Consider the following 17026-nt stretch of genomic DNA (forward strand, 5'->3'; position numbering starts at 1 on the left):
GAAAGAGACACTCAGTCGCCTGATTCATCGATGTGCCTTGCTAAACCTTTATATTGAAGTGGTCTCGACAGATAAAGTCCCACAACCCGTGCCCTTTGCCTCATGCGGAGTTCTCCACCAAAGATCCCATTTAAGACATTTGCCCTACACACGCAACACTTCTCTAATTAGATGAAATTTCTTTTTTTTCTACACAGTAAAGGCCACCTGAGAAGCTGGGAAGAATTAGTCTCTTGCTGGACTCTAAAGAAAGGCCGTGCTCAGGGGAGCTTCCTTAGTCTCTCGGGGTCTAGGAACACTGACTTCAGTGCCAGAGCATGTAAGAGAAGCCTGGCTTTGGCCTGTCCATCCTCAGGGACCTTCATAGTGGACTGAATATAAGTTGGTTTGTCCCTCCACGGACGCAGGCTGGAAACATAGCCAAGTTGAGATTGGTACTGGATAGGGTGGTAGGTAAGATATTGGGACTTCGAAGTCTGTGATTCAGTATCTCAGCTCTCCCTGTCACCAGTTGTGAATTTAGGGTGACTTCATTAAACTTCTGAGCCCCACTCTCCTCACCTATAAAATGGAAATACCATCCCAGCACCACTGTGAGAATGGAGGGAAGCATAAGAGTTTGTCGTCATCACCCTCAGGGAAAAAAAGGGGGGCAATTGGACTGCAGTTCACATGGTGGGTTGGCAAAGGCAAGGTCCCAGAGGGAGAGAGTTTATTTCACATGTACTTTCTGGAGATTTGTCATCAGAGGGCATGGACTTGTTGGCTGCTGATCTTGGCCCCGGGGGCAGATCCGTGTGTGAAACTGTAGGTGGGAACCCATCTGGGACTCGGCTTCATCCAGACTCTTGCTCTCAGGAAGGTTACGCTATGGAGGGAGAACAACCCTGCAGATGGGGTAGCTCACAGTCACACGGGCTCTGAAGGGACCTTTGTGTCCTTTTCTGGAAGGCAGCAAGCCCAGGAATGCAAAAGTGTAGGTCAGCCGGTCACCCCAGAGCTCAGAATTGCTGTCCAGGCCGATGGTCTTCCCGATAAGAGAGCGTGGACATAGCAAACGTCCTTCTAGATACGGGTTAAAGAAGATTCCCATGACGCATGCTCATTCTTTCTCAACTACTAGGCAAGAAGGATCTAGATGATTCTATCACAGAATTTAGACGACAACGAATACCCTTGCCCCTTCTCCTCTTAAGGTTACGTTTCTTCTTTGGGCCTGTCTCTACCCTGCGTCTCAGCTCACATATGTCTGCATGTGCTTAATGAGGATGAAGTGCTGCTGATTCACCACGCTCTTTGGCAAATGGGGAAAGTGAGCACAGAAATAAATAACGGGAGGCAGGAGGTCTCGCTCGCGCGAGCACCCCATCACCCGCTCAGTGCCAATCTGCTCCCCTGGATTCCCACGGGACCCAGTTTTGAAAAGCAGAGGAGAAGGGCGAGTGGAGCTGAGCAGTATGAGAGGCTCAATAGGAGGGTACAGATATCACCCTGCGGCCCACACTTTGTCCTACTGACCACAGTGCCATCTGGCAAGAAGGAGCGGACAATTAAATCACTTCCAGGCATCCCTCTCAGTGCATCAAACAATTAAATCCATCTCCCCATCTCTTTCGCTCACATATTTTGTGGCAGTTTCACCTCTTACTGTACATGAATTATTTTCAGGTCTGCTCTAATTTGAGGAATAGGGTAGAACAGAGCTCAAGTTCTCCCTCAGAGGTGGGGAGCACCCAGCTGAACCGGACTATGGCAGATTACAGGGTCATAGAGGACCAACAGCAAGTGCTTAAAGGATTCTCAAATTAATAATAATAATAATAATAATAATAATGATAAAAACATGGCCCTGGGAGAATATTATTCACAGGAAACGTGAGTTCACTTTGTCTTTGGAGGAGGAGGGACTTCCGTTTGATTCATCTTGATGTATGTTTCCAACTCTGTGGTACTGGCTTGACAGTGCTTCCCACCCTGTGCTATGCAGAAGTGGGTCCACATATCTAGGTAATGCTGTGGGTACCCACACACTTGGGGTTCCCAGGTAGGTTCTTTGTGGAACCTCCATTCCAAGGAAACTGTTATTCAGAAGCTGAGCCCAAACTATTGAGGCACATAAAACCTGTAGCATGAAGACATCTCAGGGTGAATAAATATACTCCCTGAAACCATTTTCTTTGTCCCACAATCCCGCCTCAAGACAGGGTTTCTCCGTGTTGCCTTAGCCATCCTGGAACTTGCTCTGTAGACCTGACTGCCCTCAAACTCAGGATTTGCCTGCCTCTGCCTCCCAAATGTTGAGTTTGAAAGGCATGCGCCATCACTGCCCGGCTTATACTCCCTGAATCATGAAAGCCCTTGACGGACATCCAGAGCCCCTGATATGAAAAATGGAGTCACCACTGTGAATGTGCCTGATTCGAAAGTGCTGAAGTTGTGTCAAAGTCACACATACTTTCATCCCCCAACTCTGGCAGACGGAACACAGGAATAGTTGAGTCCTGGGGGGATCCTTTTTCTCTCCCTCCCTCCCCCATCCCATCTCCATATCTCTTTCTTTCCATGCCCCTTCCTTCTTTTCCAGGCTGGGGCATCCGGGCTTGGTTGTTCACGTGGCTGAAATCAACTGGCTAATTATCAGCTCTCCTCTCTGCTTGGTAGGAATAAGCCGCATCTTACCTGAGCCAGATGATCATTCATGCACAATAATAAGAAATACAGAGAGCCACGGAAGCATCCAGGAGACAAACAGGTTATATAATTGCCTATTAGAGACTCTGATTTGAAATCATTTCCGGAAGGTTCTGCACTCTTTCTCTTCGCACCCAGCTGCCCACCACCAAACATCCTTCTCTGCATTTAAGAGTGGTGACTTTCTAAAACATGGCGGCTAGGGAGCTCCCGAGGAGCCTTGACTGCCTCCTCCTGAAAGGAAAGAAGGGACGGTGCATGGACGAGATGTTCTGGGGAACTTCAAATGGGCCACAAAGAGGTCAGTGCAAAAATCTCAGGTTTCTCCAAGTGCTCAGGTGAGACGGCTACTTCCCTACTACCTGTTGCTGATAGAACTCAGGTAGGTAGGGGAGTGTGCAGGCAGGAGAGCTCAGGGATAGATGTGGGGACCTGGGGTCTGTGCACACCCAAGTGCTATTCCACACCACGAGCCAGAAATACATTCAAAAGGTTCTTTAACCAAATGGAAAGAAAAAATGCGTTATTTTCAGTCATGTTAATGTGCCCTCCCTCTCTACCCCCCCACCGCCACTAATTATGCTATTTCAAGAAAATAATTGGATTTGGCTAGGAGAAATTAAGAATAGAAACTTGCAAATTATATAACCTAATGAATCTAACTTTTGGTAATGAACCTAGTTGCTACTTAGCACGCATCGCTGACGCCCACATTAAACAGAGGAGCCCTCCTAATTCTTTTAATTCAACTGAACCATTCTTAATAATTCATAATTAAGTCTGCCTCAGAAATGACAGTCTCCCTGGCAATATTGATTTATTTTCCTTTTGTGCCTCCGCCAAATGTTGAGAACTGTAGTGTTTTCTGACTGTCAACAGAGATCACAGAGTTGCCGCCGTCATTTCAGAGGGCTGCACCCAAAACCCTCCCGTAAATCCCAGGGAAGATGAGCTAAAAAATGAAGGGAATCGAGAGAGGGGCCCGAAGGACTGTTTGCCGGGAGAGAGGGGCCCGGAGGACCGTTTGACGGCTCAGGGAACTTAGCTGGTACAGAACCGCTCAGTACCAGGAAGCCTCATGTCTAGGATACAAGAGTGAAGTCTCCCAAGGCTGGAGGAGCAATCCTGCCCTCTCTCACCCCATCTCCAGATTACTTTCTGCTTGAAAGCCCACCGAAGCCGGAGAAAATGAGTTGAAGTTAGGGCCCGTTCAAAAGTGCCCCCGTTTGGTCTCTATCTGTCTTCTCCTTGGAGCTCTTTAATTGAATATTCTGTAGACTCGAGGAGGCTCATTGTCACCTTGGGCTCTGAGAGCTCCAGACTGTCCTCCAGCTGCCACCACTCCTCTTTCTGAACCCCCCCCCACTCCCCCACACCCATACAAATGTATTCCCACTAAGCCCTGTCCTCTGAACCCTGACCTCTGACCCCAGCGGAAATGAAGTCGCCCCCATGCACAGAGCACAAAGCAGCCCTATTATTTTTAGAATGCGTGGTAATGAATATGGCGATGCTTATAATAAAAGTAATAGGCGTAATTGAAGTCTATCCTCAGCGATATAAACAGGAGTCAAGCCGTGTCTCAGCGTCTTATCCTAAAAGTCCAATTAAGAGCTGGCCTCAAGGGGGTTAGGGGTGGAGAAGAACCTTGGGGGCATGGGTTGGCACTGATCCAACTCTGTGCCTTGGAGGTCAAGTTCTCAGAGTCAGAATCCTCTTAACTCTTTAGGATCTGCTGAGGGCCTGTCCTTTCCCTTCCCTGCCTTCCAGTCAGCTTAATTGAGTGAAAGTAGAAGGTTGAATGACATAGTGGATGCTTTTAATTGACTGACTGATTCCTCTGTGTGTGTGTGTGTGTGTGTGTGTGTGTGTGTGTGAGAGAGAGAGAGAGAGAGAGAGAGAGAGAGAGAGAGAGAGAGAGAGAGAGCGCCACACTTTCCTGTGTATAGATCCAAAGGCCCAGGTTAGTTCCTTCCCTCAGTGGCTTTTTCAGACAGGATCTTTTACTGACCCCTGGGGCTCACCAATTCAGCCAAGCGAGCTGGCCAGGGAGCTCCAGAAACTGGTCTATCTGGGCCTCCCCAGCTCTGGAATTTTTTTGTGTGGGTGCTAGGGATCCAAACTCAAGTCCTTGTGCTCATGAGGCAAGCACTTCACCAACTGAAAACATGTCTCTTATTCCCTAGAGACTTTTAAAATGCTTTCAAATGGTCTGGGGCCAGCAATGTCTTACAGATGAAATTGATAAAGCATCAGACAGGCAGACATTTGTACACACACAGACAGACAGACAGACAGACAGACAGACAGACAAGGCTTTCTTTTGGTGGTGGTGCTGCATTTGGAAGGTTGGGGTGAATCTCACTCTGCCCCAAACCCTACCATGTCCCTGAGCGCTGAAGGTTGGGCAGGAAAAGGCTGTGATCACGTGGAAAACGCTGAAGAAGGGGATTCCATTCCTGGAGTCACCCTGAGCAGGAAGTCCAAGGAACTGGCAAAGGAAGCAGAGGAGAGGGTTCCCATCCTTTTTTGGGGGGGGGGAGTGCAGGTGTCCCCTGGATAAGAGTGGCAAGGCTGCCAGAACCCCCTGGTTGGGAGTCCCAGGTCCACCACTGGAGAGTGGTGTGATCTGGTTCAAGGCTGGGGCCTTTCTGACCCCTGTTTCTCTTAGCCATGCCAGGGAGATGATCACTTCTGCTGTGCTGGATTTGCAGAGCATTGGGGGTTGAGCGCAAATGCCAAAGTGAGCGCAATGCAAAGCAGATAACTAACACAAGGACTGGCTGTATGACCTAGATCAAGGTACTTAACCTCTCTGTGCCTCAGATACCTCCCCATAGAATGAAGAAAGCTGTCACATCGGCCAGTGGGCTGGTACTGAGAGCAGTGCCTGGCACGTGCCAACTGCTTTACAAGTGCTTCTCATTTGCTCTGTTGACACTGATGTTTTGTTGAAAAGGAAAACTAGAATTACAACAGAAACAAGTCTGTCCCCTTCTTTCTAAGGGGGCTTCTGCCTGTGATGTCATGGGACTGCTGTAGAACTTCCCAGGACACCCCTGGAACAAATTGCAAAAGACACCCCCATTAAAAATTGTGTCACTTGAAGTAGTTAAGAACACTGGCTGCTCTTCCAGAGGACCCAAATGCCAGGACTCAGGTCCAATTCGCAGCACCCATACACATACCCGTTCACAACTGTCTGTAACCTTAGTTCCAGGGGATCAGACTCTCTCTTCTGACTTCTAGGGGTGTCAGGCATTCAAGTGATATACATACATGCAGGCAAAACATCCATGCATATAAAGCAGAAATAAATCTTAAAAAGTAAAAGGAAAGTATTACTGAGGACTAGGAAGATGGGCTCAGTCAGTAAAGTGACAAGCATGAGGACCCGAGTTCAAATTCCCAAATTGTATATGCAATCCCAGAACTGGGAAGTCCAGATATGAGCGTCTCTGAGGCTTGAAGAACAGGCAATAGGTGAATTCTGGATCCAGCGAGAGTCTGTGCCTCGAAAACAAACAAGCAAACAAAGTGGAGAGTGACTGAGAAAGACGCTTGACACTGAGTTCTGGCATCCACCAAAGATCGTGCATGTGTGCGTACACACGCAGCAGTACTATGTGCATTCACCAAAAGGTTACATCAATGGCATAAGTTTTATTTTATTTGTAATACTCCAGAAGGGTGTGGATGTGTCTAGGTAGGCAGGTTTATATCCCAGGCAAAGTTCTACCTGTTCATTTAGAAGCCAATGCCTGTTGAAAGCCTACTGGGTACTGTGTCCTTTCTGAGCATTGGGGTGCGTCTGTGTGAAACTCCGTTGACTGTCACAGAGCTGACAACTTTGTGGGAGAATAATTATAATTCAGTGTTCTACCTACATCAGAGAAAGGTTTGGGAGCCTTCTGGAAGACCCAGCGATGCTGGAGGAACTGATGAGTGTTCTGGGGTGCAGGGATAAGTGTTGGATCAGACACCTATCCAGAGGAAGAGTTTTTCTAGTCATGTGGAGAAGAGAAGACTAAAGGGCAACATTCCTGGGGTTCCCATGTGGGAAATCTAAGGAACGTGAAGAGGAAGCAGAGAAGAGGATGCGGTATCCTGAGTGAGAGACGGAGGAGGGTCTGAAGTGATTCCTCCTGTCCCGTAGATTGCAGAGGAGGGTGAAGATGCTCTTGTGTGTTTTCCCTGGCAACGAGAGCCAGTGAGCAGCAGTGGCCCCTGCAGAACCAACTCTAACGGTAGAGACAGCAGTCTTGGGAACATCGGCTCACAGCCTGGAGAGCAAGGGCTCACGATGCTGGGCTCCAGGCTTCGAGTAAGGCAGTAACTAGAGGAAGCACACTGGAGGGACAGTGTGCACCACTGTGATCAGTAAGAGACCTCTCCACAAGTGTCCAGGGACCACCACTTTTTGCCACTTCTCTTGAAAATTCTGTTATAAGCTGAAGAAGCTATTGTGACATGTGTGTGTGTGTGTGTGTGTGTGTGTGTTCGTTTGTGTGTGCCCATGTGCATGCACATGTGGACATGGAAGTCAGAGGGCCAATGCTGAGTGTCCTTCTCAGTTGCTCCCCACTTTATTTTTTGAGTCAGAGTCTCTCACTTATCCTGTAGTTCACCAAGACTGGATGACCACGAGCTCCTGGGATCTGCCTGTGTCTGCCTCACCACTGCTGTGGTTCCACAGTGCGCTGTCACACCCTTCTATTCACATGGCTGAGAACCCACACTCAATCTTGTGGTTAGACTACTTTACCCACTGGGCCATTCCCTCCCCTCATGGTTTCTATTCGAGCGGCTTTTTGTTGTAAAACAAGTAGAAACAAGTAAAGCAGAAAAGCCAAGAACTCTTTGCGTGTAAAATTCACACATTTCCACAGTGAGCAGTTTGGTAGAGACTGAAACGAGAACTGGCTAGAGGTTGTAGAGCTATCGGAGCTCTGGAGCTAAGGGCTCGCAGAAGTTCCTCCCTCTTTCCTGTTCACTCATGACCTTCCCCGTAGCTGTGACATGACACAGGACAGGAGCAGCTTGACCAAGAAAGGGCTGATCAGGGTTCATAGTTCAGGGGCTATCGTCAATCATGGCTGGAAAGACGTGGCTGCTGGGGTGACTCCATCCCTGGTGGTTGAAGCTCACAGTGTGGCTTGTTTGTATCGTGGTTGACCAGGAAGCTATGAGTTTGGACCAGTTTCAAGGTCCCCCTTACAGGGACCCCATAGTCGAAGGGTTTAACACCCTCCCTAAACAGCGCCACCAGCTGGTGACCAAGTGTTACAACATATGAGCCTACAGGAGGTCTTTCACCCTCAAATCATCACAAATAAAGGTTTATGGGAACCTGAAAGGTTGCCTATCACACCTTCTTGGCTGAATACATTAATCTTCTCCTCCCCCCCTCTTCTCTCTCTAGATTCTCTTGGCTTGGAAACATTTGGATCACCAGCCTCTCCCTGGAACACAATCGTGTTCAGACCAAATTGAAGAAGAACGCTGAGCTGGGACGGGGTGAGTGGAATGCTTGACTTCACCTCCTACAGGATGGGACACACTCACGTTGGGGAAATTAGTGCTGACTCCTGGAACAGATTTATCTTCTGGCCCTCAAAATGCTTCCAAGAAATGGCAGGCCAAGGAGCTCAAATGTCTGTGTCGAACAAGGATCTCCAATTTCCTGGCTTTATTTTCAGAGGTCCAGCTAAGCCTTCTGTCGTCCCCGGTATCCTGGTTGATCGAGTGAATTAGCTCTGTTTATGAGTGTACTGTGATTACAAGGAACTGTGGAGACACAGAGTCCCCAGGGAGCGTCCACCCAAATCGAGCTCTTCCTTACTCGGTCACTCACTGACCTACTCAGCCGTTGACCCACAACACACTCTTGTTTACAGATGCGGCATGCTGGGCACAGACACATGGACCAGGAAATCCCTGCCCCATGCTCAAAGCTGAGAGAGTCTTTCCAGATGGCCCTGGCTAGAAGAACAAGACGGGGTGCTGTTTGACAGAAAGCAGGCACAAGCAGAAGACGCCAAGACCAGCAGCTCCAGAGAGGACGTGGCACTGCTGCAACCACCCCTGTGCTACCAAGGTGTCTCTTTGATGACCCATCTCTGCCAGGCTCTGGGAGATTGGGCCCTGTGGTAATCGTCTTATGAGGTTCACTGTATACGAAGAGGGACACCTGTCCCTGAGAGAAGCACATATACTAAAATGTGACAAGGCTAGAATGAGCAAAAGGGGTTAGGTCAGGCCCACTGGGCTGGGAGACTTGGTTGGTTCAAGATGATCAAGGAAGGTAGGCTCAGAAGAGTAAGGGTTAATCTGAGCCCCACGGACAGAGCAGGGGACAGGAGGGAGAGCATGACCCACCTAGGGGACACAAAATTAAACACTGAGCAGAAACAGAGAGTGGTACACTAGTGGGAAAGAAGAAGACGAGAGGGGGCATAGGAGGAAGAAGAGGAGGAGGAGAAGGGGAAATGAGTCAGGAGAAGAGAAAGGAACTTTCCAGGCAGCAACTGTGTAGGTCTCACAGGCTTAGAGCAGGCTGCTCTCACAGACTGCAGGAGCAGGACCAAGTGCTGAGTTCTGGCTGGACAAAGAATCATCCAGCGCTAGGACTGGATCCACCCAGAAGGCTGGGATGGAAGTTTGGGCTGTGGGTGTCATTCTGCACAGGCACCAGATGAGTATAGATGTGTACCCTGTTCTTATCACCATGTAGCACCACTACTGTAGATGGTCGTTGATCCCCTCCCTTGCCAGACTCAGGACAAACTTGTCTTTTGTGGTCACATTTGCAACAACTGAAGACTGAGAGTTCTGGGCACTGTTAATCAGTCAGTCAGTCTAGCAGTGGCGTTTGTCATGGTCATTTTGCTGCGATGGGCTGTCACTGGGGGTTATGTCACAACACCTCCAGCTTTTACCTACTAGATATCAGGAACAATCCTACCCACTGCTCACTGTAACAACTCAAAACGCCTCTGAGTGTTTCACAATCACCGTAGTTGTGAACCATTGGGTTGATATTCCTAAATGTTTGTCTTAGTTAGGGTTCTGTTGCTGTGAATAGACTCCATGACTGTGGCAACTCTTAGAAAGGAAAACATTCAATGGGGCTGGTTTAAAGCTTCAAAGGTTTAGTCCATTATTGTCATGCTGAGAAGCATGGTGCTATGCAGGCAGATGTGGCGCTGAGAGTTCCACATCCGGATCAGCAGGCAGCTAAAAGAAAGAGTGACACTGGTCCTGGCTTGGGCTTCTGAAACCTCAAAGACCACACCCTGTGACACACTTCCTCTAACAAGGCCACACCTACTCCAACAAGGCCACACCTACTCCAACAAGGCCACACCTACTCCAACAAGGCCACACCTACTCCAACAAGGCCTTACCTCCAAATATTACTACTCCATGAGCCTATGGAAACCATTTTCATTCAAACCACGATGCTCAACTGTGTTTGACAGGTCCCCTACCCCCACAAAAGCAGGAGGAAGCTGATTATATAGTAGGGGTTTCCAAGCTCACCCAGGAGAGAACATAGTCTTAACATCAGTGGCTGTACACGAAGTCTGAGGCAGTCGTTGGTGGGGGCAGGTGGGAGGCACGTGCCCATCCAAGTCACTGCCAGCCAGGAGGAATAGGGACCACTAATGCACCCTCCCTTCTCTGACCCTCTCTCAGCAGTTACAAGAGGGTCCACGAAGAAAAGCTTCTGTGGGTTAGTGAACAGATACAGGGAAGTCTTTGCCTCATGGAAGCACGCTGGACAAAGCCCTTTGGAAGCGTGGAACACCTACCACGTTGAAAAGCTTTCAGTGGCCATTTTACCTTCTCAAGCCCAGGGATGCTGGTCATGAGCATCTTGAAGACCAGACATGGTTTATGTTAAGTGAGCACAACTGGCTAGACACCAGGTGATTTAGAAAACCTTTATCCTGAGGGGGTTACACTCTGCCCCCTAAGATCCCAACATGCTCAGTTTATTTCAGTTGGGGCTTGTTCAGTTAGCACGTTTTGCTAACAACGCTCTTTATTTTATTTCTTATTTTTGCGTGCGTTGGGTGTGTGAGTGTGTGTGTTATGAGTGTGTGTGTTATGGGTGTGAGTGTGTGTGAAGTGTGTTTATCTCTCCACACACGCATGTATATGTACACAGAGGCCAAGGGAGCATGTACAATGTCTTCCTTTATTGCTCTTCCCCTTTTCCTGTGAAGGCTGGGTGCAGATCGTTTACACAGTTTGGGAGCTGTTGTAAGGCAGGCAGAGGACGGTGGTGCCCATGGCTGTCTTGTCTATCTTCTAGGCCCCCCTCTTCTTCTCCTCCGCTTCCTTCTCCCTTCTGTGCATAAATGTGAGGAGAAAACGGTTTTCCCTTCAGTCCTGTATCCCCTGCCTGACCCTGTATGGCCTTCAACATTGCTGGCTCGGCTGAATCTGTAAAGGGACCCCGACCTTGGCCTCCTCTGCACATTACAGTGTAAAACACACACCCTAAGCCCAGTTTTCCCACTCATTGCCTTCTTCCCTTCCTTAAAAATGAGGAAAAGGGTCCTTCTTGGCTCATAAAAAAAATATGGCTCAAAACCCCAGAACATCTGTCCAGAGCTCATTTCTGAATAGGATCTTTTCCAAGGGCTTGCTGGCTGCCAGATACCTCCAAGGGAGCCCAGAGGCCCAAGGACCCTGCAGCAGGGCCTGAAGGAACCGGAAATGCCTTACAGACATGCGTTTTCCTGGACACAAGAGAGATCAGCTGAAATTTAGGGTCACGAAGTCTCCAAATGATGTAAGGGTATTATCATGCAGCCCCAGGCCCTGTTGGGGACACTGGGACCCCATGCAAGTGTCCTGCTTCTATAAGGCCCTACAGCATAGGGACAGAATGTCCACTCCACACAGTAGAGGATGTCAGAGGAAAGATATGTAGCCCGTAGAGCAGAGGGCAGGGCTTTGATACGTGGTGATACTCTCTGACACATTGTAACAGACTGGAGATACAGTGATAAGCAACAGAGGTCTTGCTCTTTGCTCCAGCTACGAGGTTTGAAAAGACTTCCTCTGGGGGAAGGGGGACCAGCCAAGGAACTCTGGAAGAAGATTCTCTGTACATGGAAACTTCTAGGCTCTGCGGAGGGACGACATCTCATTTGTGAGGCAATAGCACCCTCTGGGGCCAGACAGAAGCATTGCCTCTGGAACATTCTCTGGGTCTTCAGAGCTCCTAAATGTAATATAAATCTAATACAAATAAAATAATATTAAATATAATAAAGTGAGTGGCCCTATAAATTATGTTATATTAAATGTAATATAGTGAATGACCCTACCTAGAGCAGGGCTGTTTGAAAAAGTCAACACAGCCATAGGACGCTTGTTTTTTGTGGATCTTAGGTCTGGTTCCTCCACTTCTGGCCCCAACTGCCATTCCTTGGGAATTTTGGACAGTGGGGTTAGAAATGTCACAATGGAGGCTGACCACTGACCTCTTCTCAGGCTCTGGCCCGAGGAATCCCTTCCCTTAAACACCCAGCCCTCCCCGCAAAGTGTGGTTACTGACTTACTTACTGTAAACTTGGTTTTGCACTCGGTGGCCGTCTGCACTTTTGGCAACTGCAGCAGGACCTCAGCATCGTCCTCATCTCGCTGGACATTTGGGTGACGTTTGCTTTGGAAAACTCCAACATGCCGGGCTCTCCTGTAATTTGGTTCTTTGTTGGTTCCTGGAGAATGGAGGTGGGGTAACTGAAGACAGCAGATAACTGTCTCCTCCTGGGGCCGACAGGACCTTTGCAGAGACCCCTTCATGACTGATAGCTGCTCAGTGGAATGGACACTGGAGTTCTGTGGCTCACGGTAGATGCAGTGGTCATGTGAGATTTGGTTGAGTGTAGAATCGATGCTCTGGCTAGTATGGCGCCAACAAGCCTGCTGCCAGGGTCTACTTCCAGCACACTTCCCCTGGTGTGACCCAAGCATTATTTACCGGTTCCTACAACATTTTCCTCTCCTCATTGCCACTCCTCAGAGCCCGGCCATCAGCGTTCCCACCCAATACAAATAGTCACTACCCTTCCTGGTCAGCGGCAAGGGTCAGGCCTCCAGAGCCTGCACCCCTTGTTCCTTCATCACCTCGGAAGTCAAAGGATGAGGGTGCTAGTACTCTGTAGCCTTATTCTGCTACTCCGTGATTGCTCCCAGGCCTCAGACACCTCCCTGATCCAGGTGACAGCCTTGCGCCTACCTGCTCTCTGTACCCCATGATGGCTGTCAGAGAACGCCTGCGTTAATTAGATCTCCGATTAAATGGCACATTAAGTAATTATCCCAGGGTAGATCCCAAGTGAAGTCTATTTAAAGTGGGTGCCTGAACTTGTGAATGAAAACAGGGGTGAGTCACGCTCTGCTACACCACACAGAGCCGGGAAGGCAGCGCAGCACCACTGCGCAGAAAGGCGTCGTGGCACCAATAAGAGTAATGGCCTGCAGCCCTTCCTTTGCAGCTCACCTTTGCGGTTCCAGGCTCTGCAACACCCCATGGGCTCTTGGCCTAAAAACTGGTACCCAGACTGCCCGTGGCTGGGGAGTAGTGTGTCCATCATTCCCCAACTTCATGGGGAAAAAAAGTAAGTGAAAGAATAGAGTTCTAAACCAAGGCGCTTGCTGAATGGCAGCCCTGTGGGCAGGCTTACCTCAGTCCTCACATGGCCAACCATTGGGCCATCCTACCTCTATGAAGCATCTGCTCACATCCAGCATCTTTCCTCGGGTCCTTCAGTGCTCTCATACTTTGGCTTTTTGCATTGGCCCAGTTATCACACCCATTACACAGATAGGGAGACTGAGGCCAGGGGAGGAAGAAGCCTTCTCCAGGGTCCCACGACAAGGAGTAGTAGAGCTAAGTGTCGTGTGGCTGCTTCACTGAGTTGAACATGTCCATGCATCAGAGCAGCCGTGATCACTCAAACAAGACCCTCTGTAGATGAAGCCTTGTTAACCTCCCCTCGTAGAACGGTTGTTGGAAGGGGAAGCTTCAGTGGTAGAGCACTTACTGTCTAGCATTCACGAGGCCCCAAGCTCAATCCCTAGGACTGTAAGAGGGGTAGGAAGAAGAAGATAAAAGATGTGAGCTGGGTGTGCTGGTATGTGCGTGCCACAACACTGGGAAGGTGGAGAAAGGAAGAAAAGGGATTCAAGAAAAACCTTGAACATGGTAAAGCCTGGGCTACTTAGCATAAGTCTCTCTCTCTCTCTCTCTCTCTCTCTCTGTCTCTCTCTCTCTCGTCTCTGTCTCTGTCTGTGTGTGTGTGTGTGTGTGTTACACACATGTACACATGTATGTAGAGAAGGGGAACTCCTCTAGGAGTAGCTCTTTTGCTAGGATCATCCACCCTGTCTCTTGTTCCTTGCCATCTATCTATCTGTTTATCTATGGATTCACATAGCTGTGTAGACAGATCATCCATGCAGACCCGAGTGAGGTAATGTGGCTTTCCAGACGCCGTACAGTTATGGTCCTAGGTGACTCTAAATCCTGCCAAGTTGTCAATCGAAGTTAACCATAACGTCAGGAGAACCCTTACGGGTAAGGGGACTGCCTGGGTTGTCATTCACATGGTTAAAATACTAATGTTGAGTCTCCAATACCATCAAATATCCAGACAGTGTTAAATATTGGCTTGACACCTGTGTGCACACACAGTCAAGTTTGAAAGACAATTCACATAAAGCCTAACACAGCGATAAACTTCAGCGGTAGGAGAGGAGTCATCTTCTCAGACCTCAGAAACAATAGCCTCGAAGCTGGGAGTAGACAACACTGGAGAGAGCTCAGAAAGAAAATTCCAAGAAGCATCACTGGCCTGCCTGCCTTCCATCACCCAGGGCCTCTGGTCCCAGTATTAGGCCCTGCACCTGGGGATAGAGAGGAGGGAGGGAGGGTCTGGGGCCCTTACTAGGCCCTGGGCTCCTTGTACCGACTGAAACAGAGAGAGTAAGGACATAGCTGTGAAAATGGCCATCTGGGATGGTGACTGGTGGCCCTACTAGGCCCAGGGACTCAGGGCAGCCTCAGCATGGCAGGTGCTGTGTTTTAAGGAAGCCCATGCTCTCCTCCGTGGAAGGCTGAGGCAGCCCCCTTTGTCTGCATCATTTCTCCCTCATGGGGGACAGGGAAGAGGAGTGAGGGATGGTTTTGCCAGGAACAAGCAGCCGTGAAGAGACCTGCGCATCTGGTGCTGGTTAATGATACAGCTGCCTTCTGTTGTATGTTTTTAATTCAACAGCAACAACAGAACTCTTTTTTCCCCCTTAAATGAAGTTAAGAGTTTTAAAAGCAGCCCTTGGGTTGGCTGGCTTCACAGTAGTTTATAAGGAAGAAGTCCCCATGGGTCCTAGTATTGACTCTGTCTGGCCTGGCTCGTACCCTGAGACATGCATCCGAAAAGAAGGTTCCCTTAAAGAACTTGGGGATTAAGTCCTGAAAAAATGGGGACATAGGCTCAGTAGGCAATGGTGCCTGCCTCTCTCAAACTTGGTCACGGGCCCCTCCTTGTGTCAGAGGAAGGTCAAGTCAATGGCAGGGAATCTATGACCTTCTGACCCCTGTGTAGCCTGGGAATCTAAATTTTAACCTCTCCAGGTGATTCTCATGAATAACCGGAGAGGCCTCCATCTGGAAGTGATGGTGTTGTTAGGAAAAGAGTAACAGCGAGTTAGTCAGAGGTGAGGGCTCAGCCCAACCCCGACCAGAAACTCAGTCTCATGGATGTGAGTCCACCGGGATGCACGGATGTGACTCCATCCATCCACCCTTCAATCAAGGTCATCAGTACAACGTGTTGCAAGGAGCTGAGGTCTCTCAGTGGCCTCCACAAAAAACTCTGTTCCATAGGCCTGGGTGAGCCCAGGCAAGGGCAGGGCAGACGGGAGCCTCCCTCATCTCTATTTATGTTTTGGGTGAGTTTTCTATTTCTAGTGTCTTCTTAATCTATATTCCCTCTTTTATAACTTACAACTATGCATCTTCTGTTACAGGTATAGCTACCGAGGACAAGGTTTAGCATCTCAGTTATCTTCTCTCTGGGGCCTTGGTTGAAATCCAGGCGTCCAGGAGTCAAGCCCCTTCCTTCTTAGAGCCTCAGGGGAAGACTCTACCTCTACGATCCAACTGCCAGGGGCTATGCTCTGTTCCTTGCCTAGATCCAGGGTCTCAGTCTTTGCTGACAGTGAGGCAGGCCTTTGCCTCTGACACTATTATCTTCTCTCTGCTTCCTGAGCTAAGATTGTCCCTTCGGCTAAGATAACCAAGTCTCACTCATTCAACATCCATAGCTTCCCATCTGCCTTTTCTTATCCACAGTTTAGGAATGTCCCCCCCCCCAACCTCTACTGTTAAGAGCTCCTAAGAAGGATGGGGCAGCAGCTGCTTGGCCCCCTTTGAAACCTCTGAGATCCTAGCGACAGCTACACAAACCTTAGGCCGCGTGACAGGCATCGGGCTGGATGGCCCTGTGCCCATCCTAACCCTTCTGGAACCAAGTGCAGCAACCACCAGCGTTCAGCTGGGTAGGTTGTCCTTGATGACTACCAGGTTGGGAAGCAGAGGCCCCTCCTGTCCCACACGACCTTTAGGTGCAATGTTCTGTAGATATCCTGGGCGAGACCTGCTGTGCCTGCCTTCCTCACTCTGGCTTCTGAGCGGCACAGCAATAGCCACTCAGCAATGTCGCCACTGAGTCTAACGGAGGACTTTGCTTCTTGCCTTTCACAGTACAAGTAAAATATCTCCCATATTTGTCTATCACAAGGATGGGAATCTCCAACATAGGATGGGTGGTGTCTCGCCTCTGCAGACGTGGCTGAAGCCTAGGGGCCCCGGGATGTCCCACAGCCAGGGCTGATGTGGAATCGGCAAGGGAAAAACCGAAGAGGCGTATTGTTCCCACGACTTGCTCAAGGAACCGATGCTCTGTGTGCTCCGCGTGCACCCATGGGTGTGACTGCGAAGGAGGATGGCTGGGTCCTCTGTCCAAGATCCCTGGAACAATATCCCCCACCAGGCTGAACCCACTCACACGTAAGATGGTGTGGCAGCACAGGGGATGGACCCTTGAACTGGGAAGGCTGAGGTGTAGTTTATGGTTCGATTGCTGCCAGCTCTCTCTATTCACGCCCACAGTTAGGAAACAGTCTGCAATGATTGCTTCTGTATTTCTGGAGTGTTCATCTGTACGGTAATTACGGTTGAAAGTACCTTTTTTATTATTTTCTTGGAAGAGGGATGGAGGAACATGTCCCTCCGCAGTTTCAGAGGTTAGCA

The 17026-nt window shown here is 49.3% G+C and overlaps 1 long non-coding RNA gene across 2 annotated transcripts; it reads left to right on the plus strand.

Moving 5' to 3' along the window:
• The first annotated feature begins 1877 nt into the window (after nt 1-1877).
• LOC134486509 (uncharacterized) lies at nt 1878-11980 on the plus strand. 2 transcript variants are annotated; one of them, XR_010065557.1, is made up of 3 exons: nt 2559-2992; nt 8114-8208; nt 8589-11980. It is a non-coding gene; the product is annotated as an uncharacterized LOC134486509 (long non-coding RNA). The 2 variants fall into 2 exon arrangements; XR_010065556.1 differs by having other exon boundaries at nt 1878-2992; nt 8114-11980.
• The last annotated feature ends 5046 nt before the right edge of the window (nt 11981-17026 follow it).

This window comes from Rattus norvegicus, chromosome 3 (genome assembly GCF_036323735.1).
Source record: "Rattus norvegicus strain BN/NHsdMcwi chromosome 3, GRCr8, whole genome shotgun sequence".
Classification (NCBI taxonomy): Eukaryota; Metazoa; Chordata; class Mammalia; order Rodentia; family Muridae; genus Rattus; species Rattus norvegicus.